Here is a 22,680-nt window from a genome sequence, read left to right on the forward strand (position 1 = left end):
ACACACACACACACAGAATGATGACAAACCGAGACAGAAATTAACACACACACACACACAAAGACTGATGACAAACTGAGACAGAAATTAACACACACACACACACAGAGTGATGACAAACCCAGATGCCATGTTAAACCCTTCCTGCCATTTTAATTCCTTATGTGTTGGCAGACTATGATGATTTAAATGAAGACCTCTGGTTACTGATGGTGAGTCAAACACATGCTCTCTCCTGATGATAAGACAAAAGTGAAGGAAAAAAAGAACTTCATCCCAGGATGAAGACAAAGTGAGCAGCTTTCCCTCCCCTATATCTAGCACCCAGAATGTGTCAAGGAAGATGGAAAAGTAAAGTGTCTTATCCACGTAATTTAATAGACCCAGGAGAAAAGACCTAAGGACACAAATGTCAAAGAGTGATTTACTTGGGATTAACCTTCAGTAGAGCCCTTGGTCGGTAAGCTCCACAAAGCCTCACCCATGAGCACAGAGCTTTCTAGCACCCTACCCTTAAATGCAATCAGCTAAGGATCGCAATGCTTTTTTTTTTTTTTTCAGCTGTGCCTCATGACTTGAGGAAATCTTAGCTCCCTGACTAGGGATTAAACCTGGGCCACAGCAGTGAAAGCACTGAGTCCCAACCACTGGACTGTCAGGGAATTCCCCACAATACAATTTTTTAAAAGAGAGGCCAATATAAATAATTACAGTGTGATACAAAGGAAACTGAGACCACAGTGAATGGATAATGATTATTGGAGCAAAGATTTTCTAATATGAATGTGAATATAGATACTTTGTGCCTGTATGCATGCTCAATTTTGTGTCTGACTTTTTGGAACCCCATGGACTGTAGCCTGCCAGGCTCCTCTTTCTATGGAATTTTCCCAGGAACCCTATTGGAGTGGGTTGTCATTTCCTCCCCTAGGGGATCTTCCCAACCCAGGGATAGAACTTGTGTCGCCTGCATTTGTAGGCCAATTTTTTACCACTGAGCTACCTGGGAAGCCCTCACAGATGCTTTAAGGGTGTTAATTGTGTGTGTGTGCCGCACAGTGGACAAAACTGAGATTGAAATGGAAAGACTGAGAAAGTGAACACCAGTCTATGCAATTCAAACAAAACTCCTGTTCAAAGAATGATCATATTTACATGACCCACACCAGAGTTGAATAAAACACATACTTGTGTCCATGATGCAGTGAAAATCCAGGAGGTAGGAAAACAGGGGCAGCATATACCTGGAGAAGGTGAGCGCGTGATACTGATATGAGAGCAATGATAAGAGAAAGAGCATTTTGAAGATTCTAAATCCAGAGGGGTTACATATCTGCTGCTCTTATCCCCTTCAGGTTAGGTTGGGAATGGACGCTTGCCATCTAGAAAAGCACTGCCATAATTATAAGAGCTAATGAAGACACATTTTAAGACCTCTAATTGTGTCCAGATCTCTCTACAGTTTTGACATCTAAGAAGCCATTGAATGAACGTATAGTGTTTCTTGTTGTTTGCATTAAGCTGTATAAACTACTACAGCCTGTAGGCCAAATTCAGCCTACCACCTGTTTTTGAACAGACGGAGAGCTAGGAATAGCTACTTTTTAAAAATTAAGCCTCTTATTTTGAGATTATGTCAGATTCAAGGCAGTTGTGAGAAGTCATGCAGAGCGATCCGGTGTTCCCTCTACCTTGCTCTCCCCAGGATTGACTTCAGACCCGTAGAACAAGGACCTAGCTCAACTGGGATACTAACATTGGCATGGTCCAGACGCAGAACAGAGACCAAAGGGTGCTCTGTCCCCTTTTAGCGACTCCCACTTCCCTCTCGCCCTCACCGCCTCCACTGTCTCACAGCAACTGCTAACCGGGTCTCCATTTCTATGATCTTGTCACATCTGTTATTTTTTTATATAACAAAAATGTAGCCATTTGTGGTTAACTTTTCTGCTCAACATAATTCTTTGCAGTGTCCTCTAGGTTGTATTTGAATCAATTGTTTGCTCGTTTTTTAATTGCTGAGTGGTTATTTCATGATATAGATGTACCCTGTACCCGTTTCCCCATTTTTAGTTATTCACGTGTTGAAGGACATCTGTGTTGTTTCCAGTTTGGGGCTGTTATATATAATGCTGCTATGAACATTCATGTATAGCTCTTTGTGTGAGAATATAAGTCCTTCTCTGGGATAAACACCAAAGAGTGCAATCGCTGGATCATATGGTGGCTGCCAAACTGTTTTCCAGAGTCACAGTCCCACTTTACATTCCTACCAGCAATGTGATCCAGTTTCTGTGTGCTCTTGCCAGCATTTCGTGTCGTCGCTGTTTTAAAATTTTACCTATTCTGATAGATCTATAGTGATATCTTATTGTGATTTTAATTTGCATTTTCCTAATGACTAATCATGTTGAACATCTTTTTATATGTTTATTTGCAACCTGTATATTCCCTTCAGTGAATGTGTCTTCATATCTTTTACTCATATTCTAATCGGATTGTTTATTTTTTAACCTATTTTTCTGTTGAATTTTGAGTTATTTGTACACACTCCAGATGCTAGTTCTTCTCCGGATATGTGGTTTGCAAATACTTCCTCCTGGTGGTAACTTTTTTCATTCTCCTATAGGGGCCCTTGGGGCTTCACAGGCGGCTCAGCAGGTAGACCTGCCTCCCAGTGCAGGAGACTTGGGTTCAATCCCTGGATCGGGAAGATCTCTTAAAGAAGGAAACGACAACCCACTCCAGTATTCTGGCCTGGGAAATCCCGTGGACAGAGGAACCTGATGGGCTACAGTCCATGGGATCACAAAAGAGTCAGACACGACTTAGCGACTAAACAACAACAAAACAGGGCCCTTAGCAGATCAAAAGTTTTTAATCTTTGATGACTTCCAATTTATCAGTTTTCCCTTGTATGGAACATTCTTTTCTTTCACATCAAAGAACTCTTGGCCTAGCCCTAGGTCTAGGGTTTCTTCCTCATAGATTTTTCCGATGTTTTTGTTCTAAAATGTTATAGCTTTACATTTAGGTCCATGCTCCATTTTTGTATAATTAATTTTATAATTTTTTAATTGCCAAAAATAATTATTGTATAAAGCCTGACAAATTCTCTTAGTTTTCCTTCACCCAAGAATATCTTGACTTCATTTTCTGAAGGACCTTTTCAACTGTATATGAGATTCTTGGTTAACAGTTCTTTTCTTTCAACCCTCAAAAATACTGTGCCATTTACTTCTGGTCTCCATGGTTTCTGATTAGACATTCGCTGTAATTAAAATTGTTTTCTCTTTATAGTTAAGGTGTTTTCTATTGCTGCTTTCAAGACTTTTTTGTTTTCAGTTTTCAGCTGTTTGTAATACAGGCTTTCCCCGTTATCTAAAAGTAGAGAGTTCCTATGAAACATTTTATATGCTGAAATGGTGTAAAGCAAAGAAGCAATTTTTTTCATAAAAGCAAACATTTTCTTCAGATTGCTTTCATTAGTGAAAACAGGTATAATGTAGGTCTTCTGTAGAAGTGAAGTGGTTTAAAGCAAACTTTTGAAAAGCAGGCAAAATCTGTGTGTAACAATACAGGTTTCTTGGGTTTATCCTGTGGGCTTGCACAGACACTTGGGAGGCTCACAGGCAGATCTTTTAGAACTTTCTAGTACTGTCCTCTCCCCCTTGTCCTTCCCAGAGCCCAGAGACGCAGCTCTTAGGTCCCTGTTACAGTGTCACATGTTTCTGAGAGCTGGTAGATTTTATTTATTTTATGATAATTTTATTCTATATTGGAATATAGTTAATTAACAATGTTGCATTGTTTTAGGTGTACAGCAAAGTGATTCAGCTATACATATACATGTAGCTATTTTTTTTTCAAATTCTTTCCCATTTAAACTGTTACATGATATTGAGCAGAGTTCCCTATGCTATAAAATAGGTCCTTGTTGGTTATCTATTTTAAATATAGCAGTTTGTACAAGTCAATCCAAGACTCACAATCTATCCTTCCCCAACCTACCCTTCCTTTCTGGTAACCACAAGTTTGTTCTCTAAGTCTGTGAGCCTGTTTTCCCTTTGTAAATAAGTTCATTTGCATCATTTTTTTTTAGATTCCACATATAAGCAATATCATATGATATTTGTCTTTCTCTAACTTACTTCACTTAGTATGATTATCTCCAGGTTCATCCATGTTGCTGAAAAGGCATTATTTCTTTCTTTTCAATGGCTAAGTAATATTCCATTGTATGTATGTACCAAATCTTCTTTACCCATTCATTTGTCAATGGACATTTAGGATGCTTCCATGTCTTGGTCATTGTAAACAGCACTGAAATGAACATCGGGGCATGCATCCTTTTGAACTATATTTTTCTCCAGATATATGCCCAGGAGTAGGATTGCTGATTATACAGCAGCTCTATTTTTAGTTTCTTAAGGAACTTCCATCTTTTTTTTCATAGTGGCTGCAGCAATTTACATTCCCACCACCAGTATAGGAGGGTTCCCTTTTCTCTGTACCCTCTCCAGCATTTATTGTGTGTAGATTTTTTGATGACAGACATTCTGGCTGGTATGAGGTAATATCTCAATGCAGTTTTGATTTGCATCTCTCTAATTTTTAGTGTTGCTAAGCATCTTTTCATGTACTTTTTGGCCATCTGATGTCTTCCTTGAATATATGTCTACTTAGGTCTTCTGCCCATTTTTTGATTGGGTTGTTTGTTTTTTCAGGTATAGAGCCACATGAGCTGTTTGTAAAATTTTGGAGACTAATCCCTTGTTGTTTAAATCATTTGCAAATATTTTCTCCCAGTCTCTGGGTTGTCTTTTCATTTTGTTTATGGTTTCCTTAGCTGTGCAAAAGCTTTTGAATTTATTTAGGTTTCACTTGTTTGTTTTTATTTTTTTATGGAGGATAATTGTTTTACAGAATTTTGTTGTTTTCTGTCAAATTTCAATATGAATCAGCCCTAAGTATACACATATCCCCTCCCTTTGGAACCTCCCTGCCCTCTCCCTCCCCACCCCACCCCTCTAGATTGATACAGAGCCCCTGTTTGAGTTTCCTGAGCCATACAGCAAATTCCCGTTGGCTATCTATTTTACACATGGTAATGTAAGTTTCCATGTTGCTCTTTCCATTCTATTTATTTATTTTAGCTGGTAGATTTTAATTATCATTCTGTTTTTTCTGATTTCCAGGTTAATGGTAGTAGTGCTCAGTGACTCTTCACGACCCTCATGGTCACATAGCCCGCCAGGCTCCTCTGTCCATGGGACTTCCCAGGCAAGAATCCTGGAGTGGGTGGCCATTTCCTTCTCCAGGGGATCTTCCTGACCCAGGGATCAAACCTGCGTCTCTGTGTCTCCTGTGTCGGGTTCTTTGCCCCTGTGCCGCCTGGGAAGCCCAGTTCAATCTGGGTAGTCTCTACTGTTCACTGATTCTTTCTTTCATCTCCTCCATTATGCTTGAGCTCCTCCACTGAGTTTTGATTTGATATTGTATTCTTCAATTCTGAGATTTCCACTCAGTTTTACTTTGCATCTTCTATTTCTTTGCTGAAACTTTCCATATTTTCATTTTCCCCCATTATATTTCTGATTGCTTGCTGAATCATTTTATGATGGCAGCTTGAAATCTTTGTGGGCTCATTCTGACATCCATTTCATCTCAGTGTCCTGCACTGTCTTTCCTCATTCAAGCTGAGGTCTTCCTAGTTCTTGGTATGAGAAGTGAGTTTGAATATTTGGGGCATTTTATTCTGAGATTCTGGATCTTACCCAAATTTTATGTTTTGGAAGGCCTATTCTGACAATGTCAGGTGGGGTATAGCAGCATTCCTGCAGATCGTAGTGGAAACCCCCGTTCTTGACTCAGCTGTTGCTGATGCCCGGGGAAGGGGGTCCTCATTACTGCTGGATGGGGGGAGTTCTGGCCCCCTGTAGTCTGTACTGATACTACCCTGGCTTAGAGGGGTGGGGTGCCCCATTACTGCTTCCTCCATAGACTCAATCCCCACTGTGGGGCAAAGGAGGAGGACCTCATTACCCCTCAGCTGCGGTTAATATCCCGCCTCTCCACTAGACCTCACTGATGCTGCAGTGGAGAGGGGGAACAGATGCCTTGTTGCCTCCTCTGCTCTCCGCATGTTAGACTCCACAGTGGGACTGCTGGGCTGATGCCTCCTCCTCTCCTGGCAGGGATGAAAGTGCTGCTGTCTTGCTACCCTGCTCAGTCTTCCAGACACCACAGGATTGGGGTTGAGGCTGGAAATCTAGGTGCTCTGTCCACTTTTGCTGGTGTGGTTGGGGAGGGGCTACAGTTCATGGTGTTTGACTGAATGAGTGTGGTTGTCTAAAAGGTTTCTGCTTTGCTCTGCTGCCCCTTGCTTTGTCTTCTGTGTAGAGAGAGCAGGCTCGGCTGTTTTTTTGTTTGCTTGTTTGGGCCCTTTGCTCTTTCAAGGTTGTCAGCTTTTTCAGCTCCAAATAAGTGTTTGCCTCGGCTCCTGTACCAAAGTGTCATAAACTGGGTGGCTTAAACTGCAGACCCCAAATTTGGAGTGCCTTACACATCTACCATAGTGTCTTCAATGAAATAAGTGATTTTCTCTAAAATGAAGCTGTTATGTTTGGCCATTAAGTCCTTTATTTCCTTAAATACTCATAATATTTACAATAGTGACTAAAACTAAATTTTCTTATAATTTTAATTTTTACTTTATTTTACTTTACAATACTGTATTGGTTTTGCCATACATTGACATGAATCCACCACGGGTGTACATGCGTTCCCAAACATGAACCTCCCTCCCGCCTCCCTCCCCATAACATCTCTCTGGGTCATCCCCATGCACCAGCCCTAAGCATCCTGTATCCTGCATCGGACATAGACTGGCGATCCATTTCTTACATGATAGTATACATGTTTCAATGCCATTCTCCCAAATCATCCCACCCTCTCCCTCTCCCTCTCCCTCTGAGTCCAAAAGTCCGCTATACACATCTGTGTCTCTTTTGCTGTCTTGCAGACAGGGTCATCATTGCCATCTTTCTAAATTCCATATATATGTGTTAGTATACTGTATTGGTGTTTTTCTTTCTGGCTTACTTCACTCTGTATAATCAGCTCCGGTTTCATCCATCTCATTAGAACTGATTCAAATGTATTCTTTTTAATGGCTGAGTAATACTCCATTGTGTATATGTACCACTGCTTTCTTATCCATTCATCTGCTGATGGACATCTAGGTTGTTTCCATGTCCTGGCTATTATAAACAGTGCTGTGATGAACACTGGGGTACATGTGTCTCTTTCAATTCTGGTTTCCTTGGTGTGTATGCCCAGCAGTGGGATTGCTGGGTCATAAGGCAGTTCTATTTGCAATTTTTTAAGGAATCTCCACACTGTTCTCCATAGTGGTTGTACTAGTTTGCATTCCCACCAACAGCGTAGGAGGGTTCCCTTTTCTCCACACCCTCTCCAGCATTTATTGCTTGCAGACTTTTGGATCTCAGACATTCTGACTGGTGTGAAGTGGTACCTCATTGTGGTTTTGATTTGCATTTCTCTAATAATGAGTGATGTTGAGCATCTTTTCATGTGTTTGTTAGCCATCCGTATGTCTTCTTTGGAGAAATGTGTATTTAGTTCTTTGGCCCATTTTTTGACTGGGTCATTTATTTTTCTGGAACTGAGCTGCAGGAGTTGCTTGTATATTTTTGAGATTAGTTGTCTGTCAGTTGCTTCATTTGCTATTATTTTCTCCCATTCAGAAGGCTGTCTTTTCACCTTGCTTATATTTTCCTTTGTTGTGCAGAAGCTTTTAATTTTAATTAGATCCCATTTGTTTATTTTTGCTTTTATTTCCAGAATTCTGGGGGGTGGATCATAGAGAATCCTGCTGTGATTTATGTCAGAGAGTGTTTTGCCTATGTTCTCCTCTAAGAGTTTTATAGTTTCTGGTCTTACATTTAGATCTTTAATCCATTTTGAGTTTATTTTTGTGTGTGGTGTTAGAAAGTGATCTAGTTTCATTCTTTTACAAGTGGTTGACCAGTTTTCCCAGCACCACTTGTTAAAGAGATTGTCTTTACTCCATTGTATATTCTTGCCTCCTTTGTCAAAGATAAGGTGTCCATATGTGTGTGGATTTATCTCTGGGCTTTCTATTTTGTTCCATTGATCTATATTTCTGTCTTTGTGCCAGTACCATACTGTCTTGATGACTGTGGCTTTGTAGTAGAGCCTGAAGTCAGGCGGGTTGATTCCTCCAGTTCCATTCTTCTTTCTCAAGATTGCTTTGGCTATTGGAGGTTTTTTGTATTTCCATACAAATCTTGAAATTATTTGTTCTAGTTCTGTGAAAAATATCGCTGGTAGCTTGATAGGGATTGCATTGAATTTGTAGATTGCTTTGGGTAGTATACTCATTTTCACTATATTGATTCTTCTGATCCATAAGCATGGTATATTTCTCCATCTATTAGTGTCCTCTTTGATTTCTTTCATCAGTGTTTTATAGTTTTCTATATATAGGTATTTAGTTTCTTTAGGTAGATATATTCCTAAATATTTTATTCTTTTCATTGCAATGGTGAATGGAATTGTTTCCTTAATTTCTTTTTCTACTTTCTCATTATTAGTGTATAGGAATGCAAGGGATTTCTGTGTGTTGATTTTATATCCTGTAACTTTACTATATTCATTGATTAGCTCTAGTAATTTTCTGGTGGAGTCTTTAGGGTTTTCTATGTAGAGGATCATGTCATCTGCAAACAGTGAGAGTTTTACTTCTTCTTATCCAATTTGGACTCCTTTTATTTGTTTTTCTGTTCTGATTGCTGTGGCCCAAACTTCCAGAACTATGTTGAATAGTTAGCAGTGAAAGTGGGCACCCTTGTCTTGTTCCTGACTTTAGGGGAAATGCTTTCCATTTTTCACCATTGAGGATAATGTTTGCTGTGGGTTTGTCATATATAGCTTTTATTATGTTGAGGTATGTTCCTTCTATTCCTGCTTTCTGGAGAGCTTTTATCATAAGTGGATGTGGAATTTTGTCAAAGGCCTTTTCTGCATCTATTGAGATAATCATATGGCTTTTATTTTTCAATTTGTTAATGTGGTGAATTACATTGATTGATTTGTGGATATTGAAGAATCCTTGCATCCCTGGGATAAAGCCCACTTGGTCATGGTGTATGATCTTTTTAATGTGTTGTTGGATTCTGATTGCTAGAATTTTGTTGAGGATTTTTGCATCTATGTTCATCAGTGATATTGGCCTGTAGTTTTCTTTTTTTGTGGCATCTTTGTCAGGTTTTTGTGGCATCTTAGAGTGATGGTGGCCTCATAGAATGAGTTTGGAAGTTTCCCTTCCTCTGCGATTTTCTGGAAGAGTTTGAGTAGGATAGGTGTTAACTCTTCTCGAAATTTTTGGTAGAATTCAGCTGTGAAGCCGTCTGGACCTGGGCTTTTGTTTGCTGGAAGATTTCTGAGTACAGTTTCAATTTCTGTGCTTGTGATGGGTCTGTTAAGATTGTCTATTTCTTCCTGGTTCAGTTTTGGAAACTTGTACTTTTTTAAGAATTTGTCCATTTCTTCCACGTTGTCCATTTTATTGGCATATAATTGCTGTAGTAGTCTCTTATGATCCTTTGTATTTCTGTGTTGTCTGTTTTGATCTCTCTATTTTCACTTCTAATTTTATTGATTTGATTTTTCTCTTTGTTTCTTGATGAGTCTAGCTAATGGTTTGTCAATTTTATTTATTCTTTCCAAGAACCAGCTTTTGGCTTTGTTGATTTTTGCTGTGGTCTCTTTTGTTTCTTTTGCATTTATTTCTGCCCTAATTTTTAAGATTTCTTTCCTTCTATTAACTCTGGGGTTCTCCATTTCTTCCTTTTCTAGTTGCTTTAGGTGTAGAGTTAGGTTATTTATTTAACTTTTTTCTTGTTTCTTGAGGTATGCCTGTATTGCTATGAACTTTCCTCTTAGCACTGCTTTTATAGTGTCCCATAGGTTTTGGGTTGTTGTGTTTTCATTTTCATTCATTTCTATGCATATTTTGATTTCTTTTTTTTTTCTTCTGTGATTTGTTGGTTATTCAGAAGCACGTTGTTCAGCCTCCATATGTTGGAATTTTTAATAGTTTTTCTCCTGTAATTGAGATCTAATCTTAATGCATTATGGTCAGAAAAGGTGCTTGGAATGATTTTGATTTTTGTAAATTTATCAAGGTTAGATTAATGGCCCAGGATGTGATCTATCCTGGAGAAGGTTCCATGAGCACTTGAGAAAAAGGTGAAATTCATTGTTTTGGGGTGAAATGTCCTATAGATATCAGTTAGGTCTAACTGGTCTATTGTATCATTTAAAGTTTGTGTTTCTTTGTTAATTTTCTGTTTAGTTGATCTGTCCATAGGTGTGAGTGGGGTATTAAAGTCTCCTGCTATTATTGTGTTATTGTTAATTTCCCCTTTCATACTTGTTAGCATTTGTCTTACATATTGCGGTGCTCCTATATTGGGTGCATATATATTTATAATTGTTATATCTTCTTCTTGGATTGATCCTTTGATCATTATGTAGTGGCCTTCTTTGTCTCTTTTCACAGCCTTTGTTTTAAAGTCTATTTTATTGGATATGAGTATTGCCACTCCTGCTTTCTTTTGGTCTCTATTTGCGTGGAATATCTTTTTCCAGCCCTTCACTTTCAGTCTGTATGTGTCCCTTGTTTTGAGGTGGGTCTCTTGTAAGCAGCATATAGAGGGGTCTTGTTTTTGTATCCATTCAGCCAGTCTTTGTCTTTTGGTTGGGGCATTCAACCCATTTACGTTTAAGGTAATTATTGATAAGTATGATCCCGTTACCATTTACTTTATTGTAAAACTAAATTTTCTAAGCTCTGAGACTGTTCTTGACTCACATTCACTTTTGTAAACCACCATATTGAAATATGATTGATATATAAAAACTCTGTATGTTTAATGTATACAACTGGATGCATTTGGAGATATGTATACACCTGTGAGGGTTTCCCAAATGGCTCAGTGGTAAAAAAAAAACCTTCCTGCCAGTGCAGGAAATGTGAGTCCGATCCCTGGGTCGGGAAGATCCCCTGGAGAAGGAAATGGCAACCCACTCCAGTATTCTTGCCTGGAAAATTCCATGGACAGAGGAGCCTGGTGGACTGCAGTCCATAGGGTCACAAAGAGTCAGACACGACTTAGTGACTAAACAGCAATAGACAACAACAGTGATACATTTGTGGAACCACCTATGCCATTAATATTTCTGTCACCTCTAAAAGTTTTCTCCCTCTATGTTTATTATTATTTTCAGAGCTTCATGTGTGTGTGTATGTAAGTATGTATATGTTCTTCACATATACATACATGTACACACACATGTATACATGTTTATTCTCCCAAGATTTTCTTGGGGGCAACTCTTGTTAATATAAAACCTTTTGGTTCTAAACTAAACTCTTTATGGAGCAACTGGAGCCAAAGAGCTGTTTTAGTTTGGTTACTTTCATTCATCAAAGTCATTTAGGAATGACTCATCAAATAATTTATCTCAGTCAAGAGATATGCTTGGGATTTGTAATGGTTTGAAATCAAACGTACTGACTTTTGGAAGATTTTCCTAAAGCTGATGAATATGAGGAATTTCAAAGCTGTTCTTGTTTTCAGAAGCAAACAAAAACAACAAAGAAATCATACCAAAATGGGAAGAATGTTACTCAGTTAGTTCTTTTCTGTTTTATTGCTTTAATGTATAAAATTTTCTGATAGAGATCTATTGTGTGCACCTTAAATACAACATATACAGTCCATGGGATTCTCTAGGCCAGAATACTGGAGTGGGTAGCCTTTCCCTTCTCCAGGGGATCTTCCCAATCCAGAGATCGAACCCTAAACTTGGAGGGACCAGGGTTTCCACAAATAAATAAAGTTGTTTTTAATGGTGACCCTGGTGGGTGGGGGCAATCTTAAGAAGCCCTATGTCTGTTTTGAGGCAGTGTGGCCTGGTAGAAGCAGCATGGACTTTGCAATCCCAGACTAGTCAATTTCCAGATATCTGACCTTGAGAGAAATCACTCAGCCTTTTAAGTTTCAAAATAAAGCAGGCCTTATTCTTACTTTGTGGAGAAGGAAATGGCAACCCACTCCAGTACTCTTGCCTGGAAAATCCCATAGATGGAGGAGCCTGGTAGGCTACAGTCCATGGGGTTGCGAAGAGTCGGACATGACTGAGCTACTTCACTTTCACTTTTCACTTTCGTGCATTGGAGAAGGAAATGGCAACCCACTCCAGTGTTCTTGCCTGGAGAATACCAGGGAAGGGGGAGCCTGGTGGGCTGCCGTCTATGGGGTTGCACAGAGTTGGACACGACTGAAGTGACTTAGCAGCAGCAGCAGCCTTCTTACTTTGAGGGATGATTATAAAGATTACATTGAACATAAAAATCAACAATCATCAAAATTGACTCAAGAAGAAATAGAAGACTGGAATAGATCTGTAAAAAGGAAAAACACTGAATTAATAATTAAAATGTTCCCACAAAAAGCCCAGGCCTAGATAGCGTCACTAGTGAAGTCCTATCAGATAACTGAAGAAACAGTGCTAGTCCTTTACAAACTCTACCGGAAAAGAGAAGAGTAAGGGAACTTACCAGTTTGTTTCATGATATAACTGATACCAAAGCCAGAAAAGATATGATGAGAAACCTGTAAACCATTGTTGCTTATGAATATAGACAAAGAAATCCTCCACAAAAGGTTAGGAAACTGAATCCAGCAAACATGTGAAGAAAGTGCTTCATGATCAAGTAGAATTTATCCTGAGAATGCAAGATTGGTTCATCCTAAAAGCAAGTTTATATAGTGGTTTAGTTGCTAAATTGTGTCTGACTTTTGTAACACTGTGGACTATAGCTCACTGGGCTCCTCTGTCCGTGGAATTCTCTAGACAAGAATACTGGAGTGGGTAGCCTTTCTCTTCTCCAGGAGATCTTCCTGACCTAGGGATCGAACCCAGGTCTTCTACAGTGCAGGCAGATTCTTTACCAACTGAGCCACCAGGGAAGCCCAGTATACTATATTAGTAAAGAACAAAAACCACATGATCACCTCAATAGATTTTTTAAAAAAGCATTTGACAAAATCTAATATCCAATCATAAAAGCTTTCAACAAACCAGGAATAGATGGGAACTTCCTTAACCTAATAAAAAGCATATACAAAAAAAAAAAAAAAAAAAAGAAAGAAAGAAAAAAGCCTACAGCTAACATCATGGTTAATGGTAAAAGGCTGAAATGTTTTTCATAAGCTCAGGAAAAAGGCAAACAATTTGCTTTCACTACTTCAAGCTGGAGTACTGGAGTTTCTAGCGAGTGCAATCAGGTAAGAAAAAGAAAGAAAATGCATCCAGAATGGAAAGGAAGAAGTACAAGCTATCTTTATTTAATGACAATATGATGCTTATGTAGAAAATTTTAAGAAACCACACTCAGAGTAAATAAGCTCAGCAGGGTCACAGATGGTAAAATTAATGCACAGAAATCGACTGTATTTCTATGTAATAGCAATGAATAATACAATAATGGAATCAAAACAATTTCATTCACAATAGTATCAGAGAGAATAAAGTGCTTAGGAACAAGTTTAAGAAAAGAACTCAAGGCTTACACCTTGAAAACGGTACAGTATTTCTAAGAGAAACTGAAGAAGATCAGACGCAGCGGTTAAGAATCCGCCTGCCGAGGCAGGAGATGCAGGATGAGCAGGTTTGGTTCCTGGGCGGGGAGATTCCCCTGGAGCAGGCGGTGGCAGCCCACTCCAGTGTTCTTGCCTGGGACATCCCATGGACAGAGGAGCCTGGGGGGCTGCAGCCATAGCGTCACAAAGAGTGGGACACAACTGAGTACACATGGAAGTAAATGGAGAGCTATTTTATGTTCACTGATTCATTGGATGACTCAATTACTAAGCTGGTAATTCTCCATAAATTGAGATTCAATACTGGTTGATTTGGAGAGAATTGTCATTTTAATCCCTATCAAAAATTCCAGCAGGATTTTTTTTCGGGGGAGGTAGTGGGTAAAAACTAAAAAGCTGACAAGCTAATCCTAAAACTTACCTGGAGATACAGAAGGCCCAAAATAGCAAAAGTAATCTTATAAGCTGGAGGATTTACACTTCCCAATATCAAAACATACTACAAAGCAATAATTAAGACTATGTGGTTCTAGCATAGGAATAAACCCGTAGATCAATGGAAAAGAAGAGTCTAGAAATAAGGCCTTACATTTATATTCAGTTGATTTTTCAGCAAAATGTACCAAGACAATTCAATAGGGTAAAGAATACTCTTTTCAACAAATGGTGCTGAGACAGTGGGATATCCATCTGCATGTAAAAAAAAATGAATCTAGACCCTTACACTATACAAGAATGTTAAATCAAATTGGATCATAAACCTGGTGTAAAACCTAAAACTATAAAACCTTTAGAAGAAAATGCAGGAGAAAATATTTGTGATGTTGAGTGGGGCAAATATTTCTTAGATATGATACCAAAAATACAATCCTTTATGGAAAAAATTGATGAATTGTACTACATCAAAATTAAGAACTTAAGTGCTTCAAAGGACACCATTAAGAAAATGAAAACAGAAGCCACAGACTAGGAAAAAATATATGCAAATCATATATGTGATAAAGGACTTGTATCCAAAATATATAAAGAATTCTTATAACTCAGTAAAAGGAGAATTGATTATAACTTGGCAAAAGGTTTGAAAAGATGTGTCACCAAAAAAGATATATGAATGCTCAGTAAACCCACAAAAGATGCTCACATGATTAGTCATAGGGAAATGCAAATTAAAACTAGCCTGAAATACCACTTCAGACACTTGTGAAATGGCTGTCACCAAAAAGATAGAGGATATGAGAGAGGATATGGAGAAATTGGAACTCAGACCTTGCTGGTCAGAAAATGGTGTAGCTACTTAGGAAAATAGTTTGATAGAATTTCTCTTAAGAGTTAAATATACATTTACCATGTGAATCAGAAATTCTACTCATAGGCATGTACTCAATAAAAACAAGACATACCCACACACAGGCCTGTAAGTAAGTGTTCTTAATAGCTTCATTCATAACAGCCCCAAACTGGAAACAACTCAAATGGCCATCAACTAGTGAAACAGTGGTTAAAGAAAACATGGTTTGTTAATATAACAGAATACAACTCCTCGACAATGAAAATAACAAAATATCAATGCATGCTACCATATGAACCACAAAAATATACCAAATGAAAGAAACCAGATGTAAAAACCCACAGAGTATCTGAGTGCATTTATATGAAATGTCCAGGTAAATCATACAGACAGAAAGTAGTTTGGTGGCTGCCGGGGCTGGGCCTGGGAAGGGGGGATGGCAAGCGGGTACGAGGGATCTTCTGAGAGATGATGGGAATGCTCTAACACTGGTTTGTGGTGATGTTTGCACAACTTCATAAATTTACTATAAATCATAGAGTTGTAGCCTTGAAATGTATGAATTTTATGGTATGTAAATTATTAATAGAACTGATAATGAGTAAAATGAGCTTATATTAGACAGGTTGGCACATGGTCCTCAATAAATGATAGAGTTATTCTTTCAGGATGTATTTCATCTTCTGAGCTCAGAGCTGATGCCCCCAGAGGCTGAGGATGGTAAATGCTCACAACTAGCATTTACTGACAGAATGTGGGCCACTAGAGAAGGGAATGGCAAACCACTTCAGTACTCTTGCCTTGAGAACCCCATGAACAGTGTGAAAAGGCAAAATGATAGGATACTGAAAGAGGAACTCCCCAGGTCAGTAGGTGCCCAACACGCTCCTGGAGATCAGTGGAGAAATAACTCCAGAAAGAATGAAGGGATGGAGCCAAAGCAAAAACAATACCCAGCTGTGGATGTGACTGGTGACAGAAGCAAGGTCCAATGCTGTAAAGAGCAATATTGCATAGGAACCTGGAATGTCAGGTCCATGAATCAAGGAAAATTGAAAGTGGTCAAACAGGAGATGGCAAGTGTGAATGTCAACATTCTAGGAATCAGCAAACTAAAATGGACTGGAATGGGTGAATTTAGCTCAGATGACCATTATATCTACTACTGCGGGCAGGTTTCCCTCAGAAGAAATGGAGTAGCCATGATGGTCAACAAAAGAGTCCAAAATGCAGTACTTGGATGCAATCTCAAAAATGACAGAATGATCTCTGTTCGTTTCCAAGGCAAACCATTCAGTATAACAGTAATCCAAGTCTATGCCCCAACCAATAACACTGAGGAAGCTGAAGTTGAATGGTACTATGAAGACCTACAAGACCTTTTAGAACTAACACCCAAAAAAGATGTCCTTTTCGTTATAGGGTACTGGAATGCAAAAGTAGGAAGTCAAGAAACTCCTGGAGTAACAGGCAAATTTGGCCTTGGAATGCAGAATGAAGCAGGCCAAAGACTAATAGAGTTTTGCCAACAAAATGCACTGGTCATAGCAATCACCCTCTGCCAATAACACAAGAGAAGACTCTACACATGGACGTCACCAGATGGTCAACACCGAAATCAGACTGATTATATTCTCTGCAGCCAAAGATGGAGAAGCTCTATACAGTCAACAAAAACAAGACCAGGAGCTGACTGTGGCTCAGATCATGAACTCCTTATTACCAAATTCAGACTTAAATTGAAGAAAGTAGGAAAAACCACTAGACCATTCAGGTATGACCTAAATCAAATCCCTTATGATTATACAGTGGAAGTGAGAAATAGATTTAAGGGTCTAGATCTGATAGACAGAGTGCCTGATGAACTATGGAATGAGGTTCATGACATTGTACCGGAGACAGGAATCAAGACCATTCCCATGGAAATGAAATGCAAAAAAGCAAAATGGCTCTCCGGGGAGGGCTTACAAATAGCTGTGAAAAGAAGAGAGGTGAAAAGCAAAGGAGAAAAGGAAAGATATACGCATCTGAATGGAGAGTTCCAAAGAGTAGCAAGAAGAGATAAGAAAGCCTTCTTCAGCAATCAATGCAAAGAAATAGAGGAAAACCACAGAATGGGAAAGCCTAGAGATCTCTTCAAGAAAATTAGACATACCAAGGGAACATTTCATGCAAAGATGGGCTCGATAAAGGACAGAAATGGTATGGACCTAAAAGAAGCAGAAGATATTAAGAAGAGGTGGCAAGAATACACAGAAGATCTTCGTGACCCAGATAATCACGATGGTGTGATCACTCATCTAGAGCCAGACATCCTAGAAAGTAAAGTCAAATGGGCCTTAGAAAGCATCACTACGAACAAAGCTAGTGGAGGTGATGGAATTTCAGTTGAGCTATTTCAAATCCTGAAAGATGATGCTGTGAAAGTGCTGCACTCAATATGCCAGCAAATTTGGAAAACTCAGCAGTGGCCACAGGACTGGAAAAGGTCAGTTTTCATTCCAATCCCAAAGAAAAACAATGCCAAAGAATGCTCAGACTACCACACAATTGCACTCATCTCACATGCTGGTAAAGTAATACTCAAAATTCTCCAAGCCAGGCTTCAGCAATACGTGAACCATGAACTTCCTGATGTTCAAGCTGGTTTTAGAAAAGGCAGACGAACCAGAGATCAAATTGCCAACGTCCGCTGGATCATGGAAAAAGCAAGAGTTCCAGAAAAACATCTATTTCTGCTTTATTGACTATGCCAAAGCCTTTGACTCTGTGGATCAAAATAAACTGCAGAATATTCTTCAAGAGATGGGCATACCAGACCACCTGACCTGCCTCTTGAGAAATCTGTATGCATGTCAGGAAGCAACAGTTAGAACTGGACATGGAACAACAGACTGGTTTCAAATAGGAAAAGGAGTACGTCAAGGCTGTATATTGTCACCCTGCTTATTTAACTTATTTGCAGAGTACATCATGAGAAACGCTGGACTGGAAGAAACACAAGCTGTAATCAAGATTTATGGGAGAAATATCAATAACCTCAGATATGCAGATGACACCACCCTTATGGCAGAAAGTGAAGAGGAATGAAAAAGCCTCTTGATGAAAGTAAAAGAGGAGAGTGAAAAAGTTGGCTTAAAGCTCAACATTCAGAAAATGAAGATCATGGCATCTGGTCCCATCACTTCATGGGAAGTAGATGGGGAAACAGTGGGAACAGTGTCAGACTTTATTTTTTGAGGCTCCAAAATCACTGCAGATGGTGACTGCAGCCATGAAATTAAAAGACGCTTACTCCCTGGAAGAAAAGTTATGACCAACCTAGACAGCATATTCAAAAGCAGAGACATTACTTTGCCAACAAAGGTCCGTCTATTCAAGGCTATGGTTTTTCCAGTGGTCATGTATGGATGTGAGAGTTGGACTATGAAGAAAGCTGAGCACCAAAGAATTGCTTTTGAACTGTGGTGTTGGAGAAGACTCTTGAGAGTCCCTTGGACTGCAAGGAGATCCAACCAATCCATTCTGAAGGAGATCAGCCCTGGGATTTCTTTGGAAGGAATGATGCTAAAGCTGAAACTCCAGTACTTTGGCCACCTCATGCAAAGAGTTGACTCATTCATTGGAAAAGACTCTGATGCTGGGAGGGATTGGGGGCAGGAGGAGAAGGGGACGACAGAGGATGAGATGGCTGGATGGCATCACTGACTCGATGGATGTGAGTCTGAGTGAACTCCGGGAATTGGTGATGGACAGGGAGGCCTGGCGTGCTGCGATTCATGGGGTCGCAAAGAGTCGGACACAACTAAGTGACTGAACTGAACTGAACTGAGCATTTACTGAGTACTCACCCTTGTAGCCTGGAGAATCCCATGGACAGAGGAGCCTGGAGGGCTACAGTCCATGGGGTCGCAGAGAGTTGGACACGACTAACTGACTAATACTCACTCGTTCAGACTCTGTGCTACCAGCCTTCTTTAAGAATTCTCATGACAGTTCTCTCACACAGGTGGTAGTATGATGCCTGTTCTACAGGAAAGGAAATGGAAGGTTCGTTAAGGTCATGGGGTTGTGGCATGGCGAATCCCATGTCCAGCAGATCTAACCTGGCCAAACGTCGCGGGACCCTTTCAGTTCAGTTCAGTTCAGTTCAGTTGCTCAGTCGTGTTCGACTCTTTGCGACCCCATGAATCTCAGCACGCCAGGCCTCCCTGTCCATCACCATCTCCCAGAGTTCACTGAAACTCATGTCCATCGAGTCGGTGATGTTATCCAGCCATCTCATCCTCTGTCATCCCCTTTTCCTCCTGCCCTCTATCCCTCCCAGCATCAGAGTCTTTTCCAATGAGTCAACTCTTCGCATGAGGTGGCCAAAGTACTGGAGTTTCAGCTTCAACATCATTCCTTCCAAAGAACACCCAGTCATGATCTCCTTTAGAATGGACTCGTTGGATCTCCTTGCAGTCCAAGGGACTCTCAAGAGTCTTCTCCAGCACCACAGTTCAAAAGCATCAATTCTTCGGCACTCAGCTTTCTTCACAGTCCAACTCTCACATCCATAAATGACCACTGGAAAAACCATAGCCTTGACTAAACGGACCTTTGTTGGCAAAGTAATGTCTCTGCTTTTCAATATGCTGTCTAGGTTGGTCTTAACTTTTCTTCCAAGGAGTAAGCGTCTTTTAACTTCATGGCTGCAGTCACCATCTGCAGTGATTTTGGAGCCCAAAAAGATAAAGTCTGACACCGTTCCCACTGTTTCCCCATCTATTTACCATGAAGCAATGGGGCCAGATGCCATGATCTTCGTTTTCTGAATGTTGAGCTTTAAGCTAACTTTTTCACTCTCCTCTTTCACTTTCATCAAGAGGCTTTTTAGTTCCTCTTCACTAAGACCTAAGAATTGCTAGTCTGCTCGTGGGGCTGGCTAGGTGGTTCGAAGCACGTTCTTTGTTCTATACTCGTTCCTGCTGAAACCGTTGCTGTTTGAGGCCTGCTCTTCCAGGTTACCTGGCAGTTCTGCTCTGCAATGAGATTGTAGCTCACCTTAACAGTAATTGCCTAACTGGCCCTGACTCATGTTTTTCCTCATCAGAAGACTGTGACTATGACCCCTCTCTTTTTACAAGGTGTCAAATTCTGTTTTTAGTGAAGTACAGTTGATTTTGGTGGGCTGCAGCCCCTCGGGTCGCAGAGAGTCAGACCCAACTGAGTGACTGAGCAGACACGCACACACATAGCTGATTTACAGTGTTACCTTAGTTTCAGATTCTTCTCTAGGTTATTACAAGATATTGAACTCTGCTCCCTATGATATACAGTCGGTTCCTGTTTATTTATAGTAGTGCGTATCTGTTAATCCCAAACTAATGTATCCCTCCACTGCCTTCCCCTTTGGTAAGCATGTGTTTGTTTTCCATGTCTGTGAGTCTTTTTTGTTTTGTAAATAAGTTCATTTGTACCATATTTTTAGGTTCCACATAAAAATGATATGGTATTTGTCTTTCTCTGAGTTACTTCACTTGGTATGATAGTCTCTGGGTTCAACCATGTTACTGCAAATGGCATTCTTTCTTTTTTATGCCTGAATAGTATTCCATTGTGTGTATGTGTGTGTGTGCGTATAAACCACATCTTTTTGTCCATTCATTTTTGATGAACATTTAGGTTGCTTTCATGTCTTTGCTATTACAGTGCTGCCATGAACACTGGGGTGCGTGTATCTTTCTGAAATAAGAGTTTTTGTCTTGTCTTTTCTGTATATATGCCCAGGAGTAAGACTGCCGAATCATGTGATAACTCTATTTTTAGTTTTTTAAGGAACCTCCATACTTTTCTGTATAGTGGCTGCACCAATTTACCCTCCCACTAACAGTGTAGGAGGTTTTCTGTTTCTCCACAGCTTCTCCAGTATTTATTACTTGTAGATTTTTAAATGATGGCCATTCTGACAGGTGTGAGGTGGTACCTCATCGTGGTCTTGATTTGCATTTCTCTAATAATCTGTGACGTTGAGCATCTTTTCATGTGCCTGTTGGTCATTTGTATGTCTGCTTTGGAGAAATTCTGTTTAGGTTTTCTGCTTGTTTTTGATGGGGCTGTTTGTGGTTTGTTGTTGTTGTTGCTGAGCTGTATGAGCCGCTGTGACCCCTCTTGACTCATGCTGGAGGATGGTGATGTGTGGTGGGGAGCCTCTCAACACTGCTCACTGGGTTTCTGTGACCCAGGCCAGTGCTTCTGCCTCACGCCTGCCTTGGGAGCCCCTGAAGTTCACGTTTCCTCAGGCTTTTCCCTCAGCCCATCGTCCATCCATTACCATCCCTAGGCCACAGTGCATCCTCTCTGTGGAAGAGCCTTTCATCAGTTTGGAATGGTTTATCCTTTAGGGTTCAGCTCTGGGTGATGCTCCAGGCTACGAGTTAGAGAGTGAGACAGTTTCAGGTGTTCACTGGGCCCAAATCCCTCTCACATTAACTACTGCATTCCTGGGATTCTAATGGTTCCTTTTGTTCTTCATTGGATTCCTATTAGACATTAGTTAAGACATGTAAAAGGAGTATGTAGACGCTCAGCTGGTCCTGTGTGAGGGTGGATATGAGTCAAGTCTCCCACCCCCACCAGCATTCAGACAAATTCACAGTGTTGTGCTCTTTTCTGTAGCTGACAGTCTGATGTGGCTAGGAGTCTGTCTTGTATCTAAACTGCCTCAAACTTCCTCTGTTTTTGGCCTTTGCGTTCCCATGCCTGGATCCATTGCAGCCATTAATCACTATTTCTCAAATACCTGCCATGACCAAGACCTGTGCTGGATGCACAGGGGAGGCAGAGAAGCCGTGCTGCTGCTGCTGCTGCTAAGTCACATCAGTCGTGTCCGACTCTGTGTGACCCCATAGATGGCAGCCCACCAGGCTCCCCCATCTCTGGGATTCTCCAGGCAAGAACACTGGAGTGGGTTGCCATTTCCTTCTCCAATGTATGAAAGTGAAAAGTGAAAGTGAAGTCGCTCAGTCGTTAGCGACCCCACGGACTGCAGCCTACCAGGCTCCTCCAGCCATGGGATTTTCCAGGCAAGAGTACTGGAATGGGGTGCCACTAACTTCTCTGAGAGAAGCCCTAATACTCCTCTTTTCCAGGAGCTTTCAGGCCAGTTGGAGAGACTGGAGGCGCACGTGTAAGGAGAAATTGTACATTCCCTGAGCGGATGGGATGGGGAGAGGATAACCCTACAGCACGGAGTCAGGTTAACCACGGCTGAGACAGCGCAGGGATCCAGACAAACCCACCGCAGGGCAGGCCTCTGTTTAGGGAGCGAGGTGCCGAGAGACGCTCTCCCACAGCCGACGGCAGCGTCTCAGGACTGTGTCCTCCGCTGAGCCAGAGCAGCGCTGCAGACATGGCCCAGAGTTGGCTATCATGTTAATGGAAACATGGGCGTTATCTGTGTTTTCCCAGCAGCCCTCACTCCCTCAAATTTGCTCAATTCTCAAACCAGTTTGCTCCTGGATAATTAAAAGTAAGGGCTTCCCAGGTGGCTCAGTGGTAAAGAATCCACCTGCAATGCAGGAGACAACAGGTTTGATTCCTGGGTCGGAAAGATCCCCTGGAGAAGGAAATGGTAACCCACTCCAGTATTCTTGCCTGGAGAATCCCATGGACAGAGGAGCCTGACGGGCT

This window comes from Oryx dammah, unplaced genomic scaffold (genome assembly GCF_014754425.2).
Source record: "Oryx dammah isolate SB20612 unplaced genomic scaffold, SCBI_Odam_1.1 HiC_scaffold_15, whole genome shotgun sequence".
Taxonomy (NCBI): Eukaryota; Metazoa; Chordata; class Mammalia; order Artiodactyla; family Bovidae; genus Oryx; species Oryx dammah.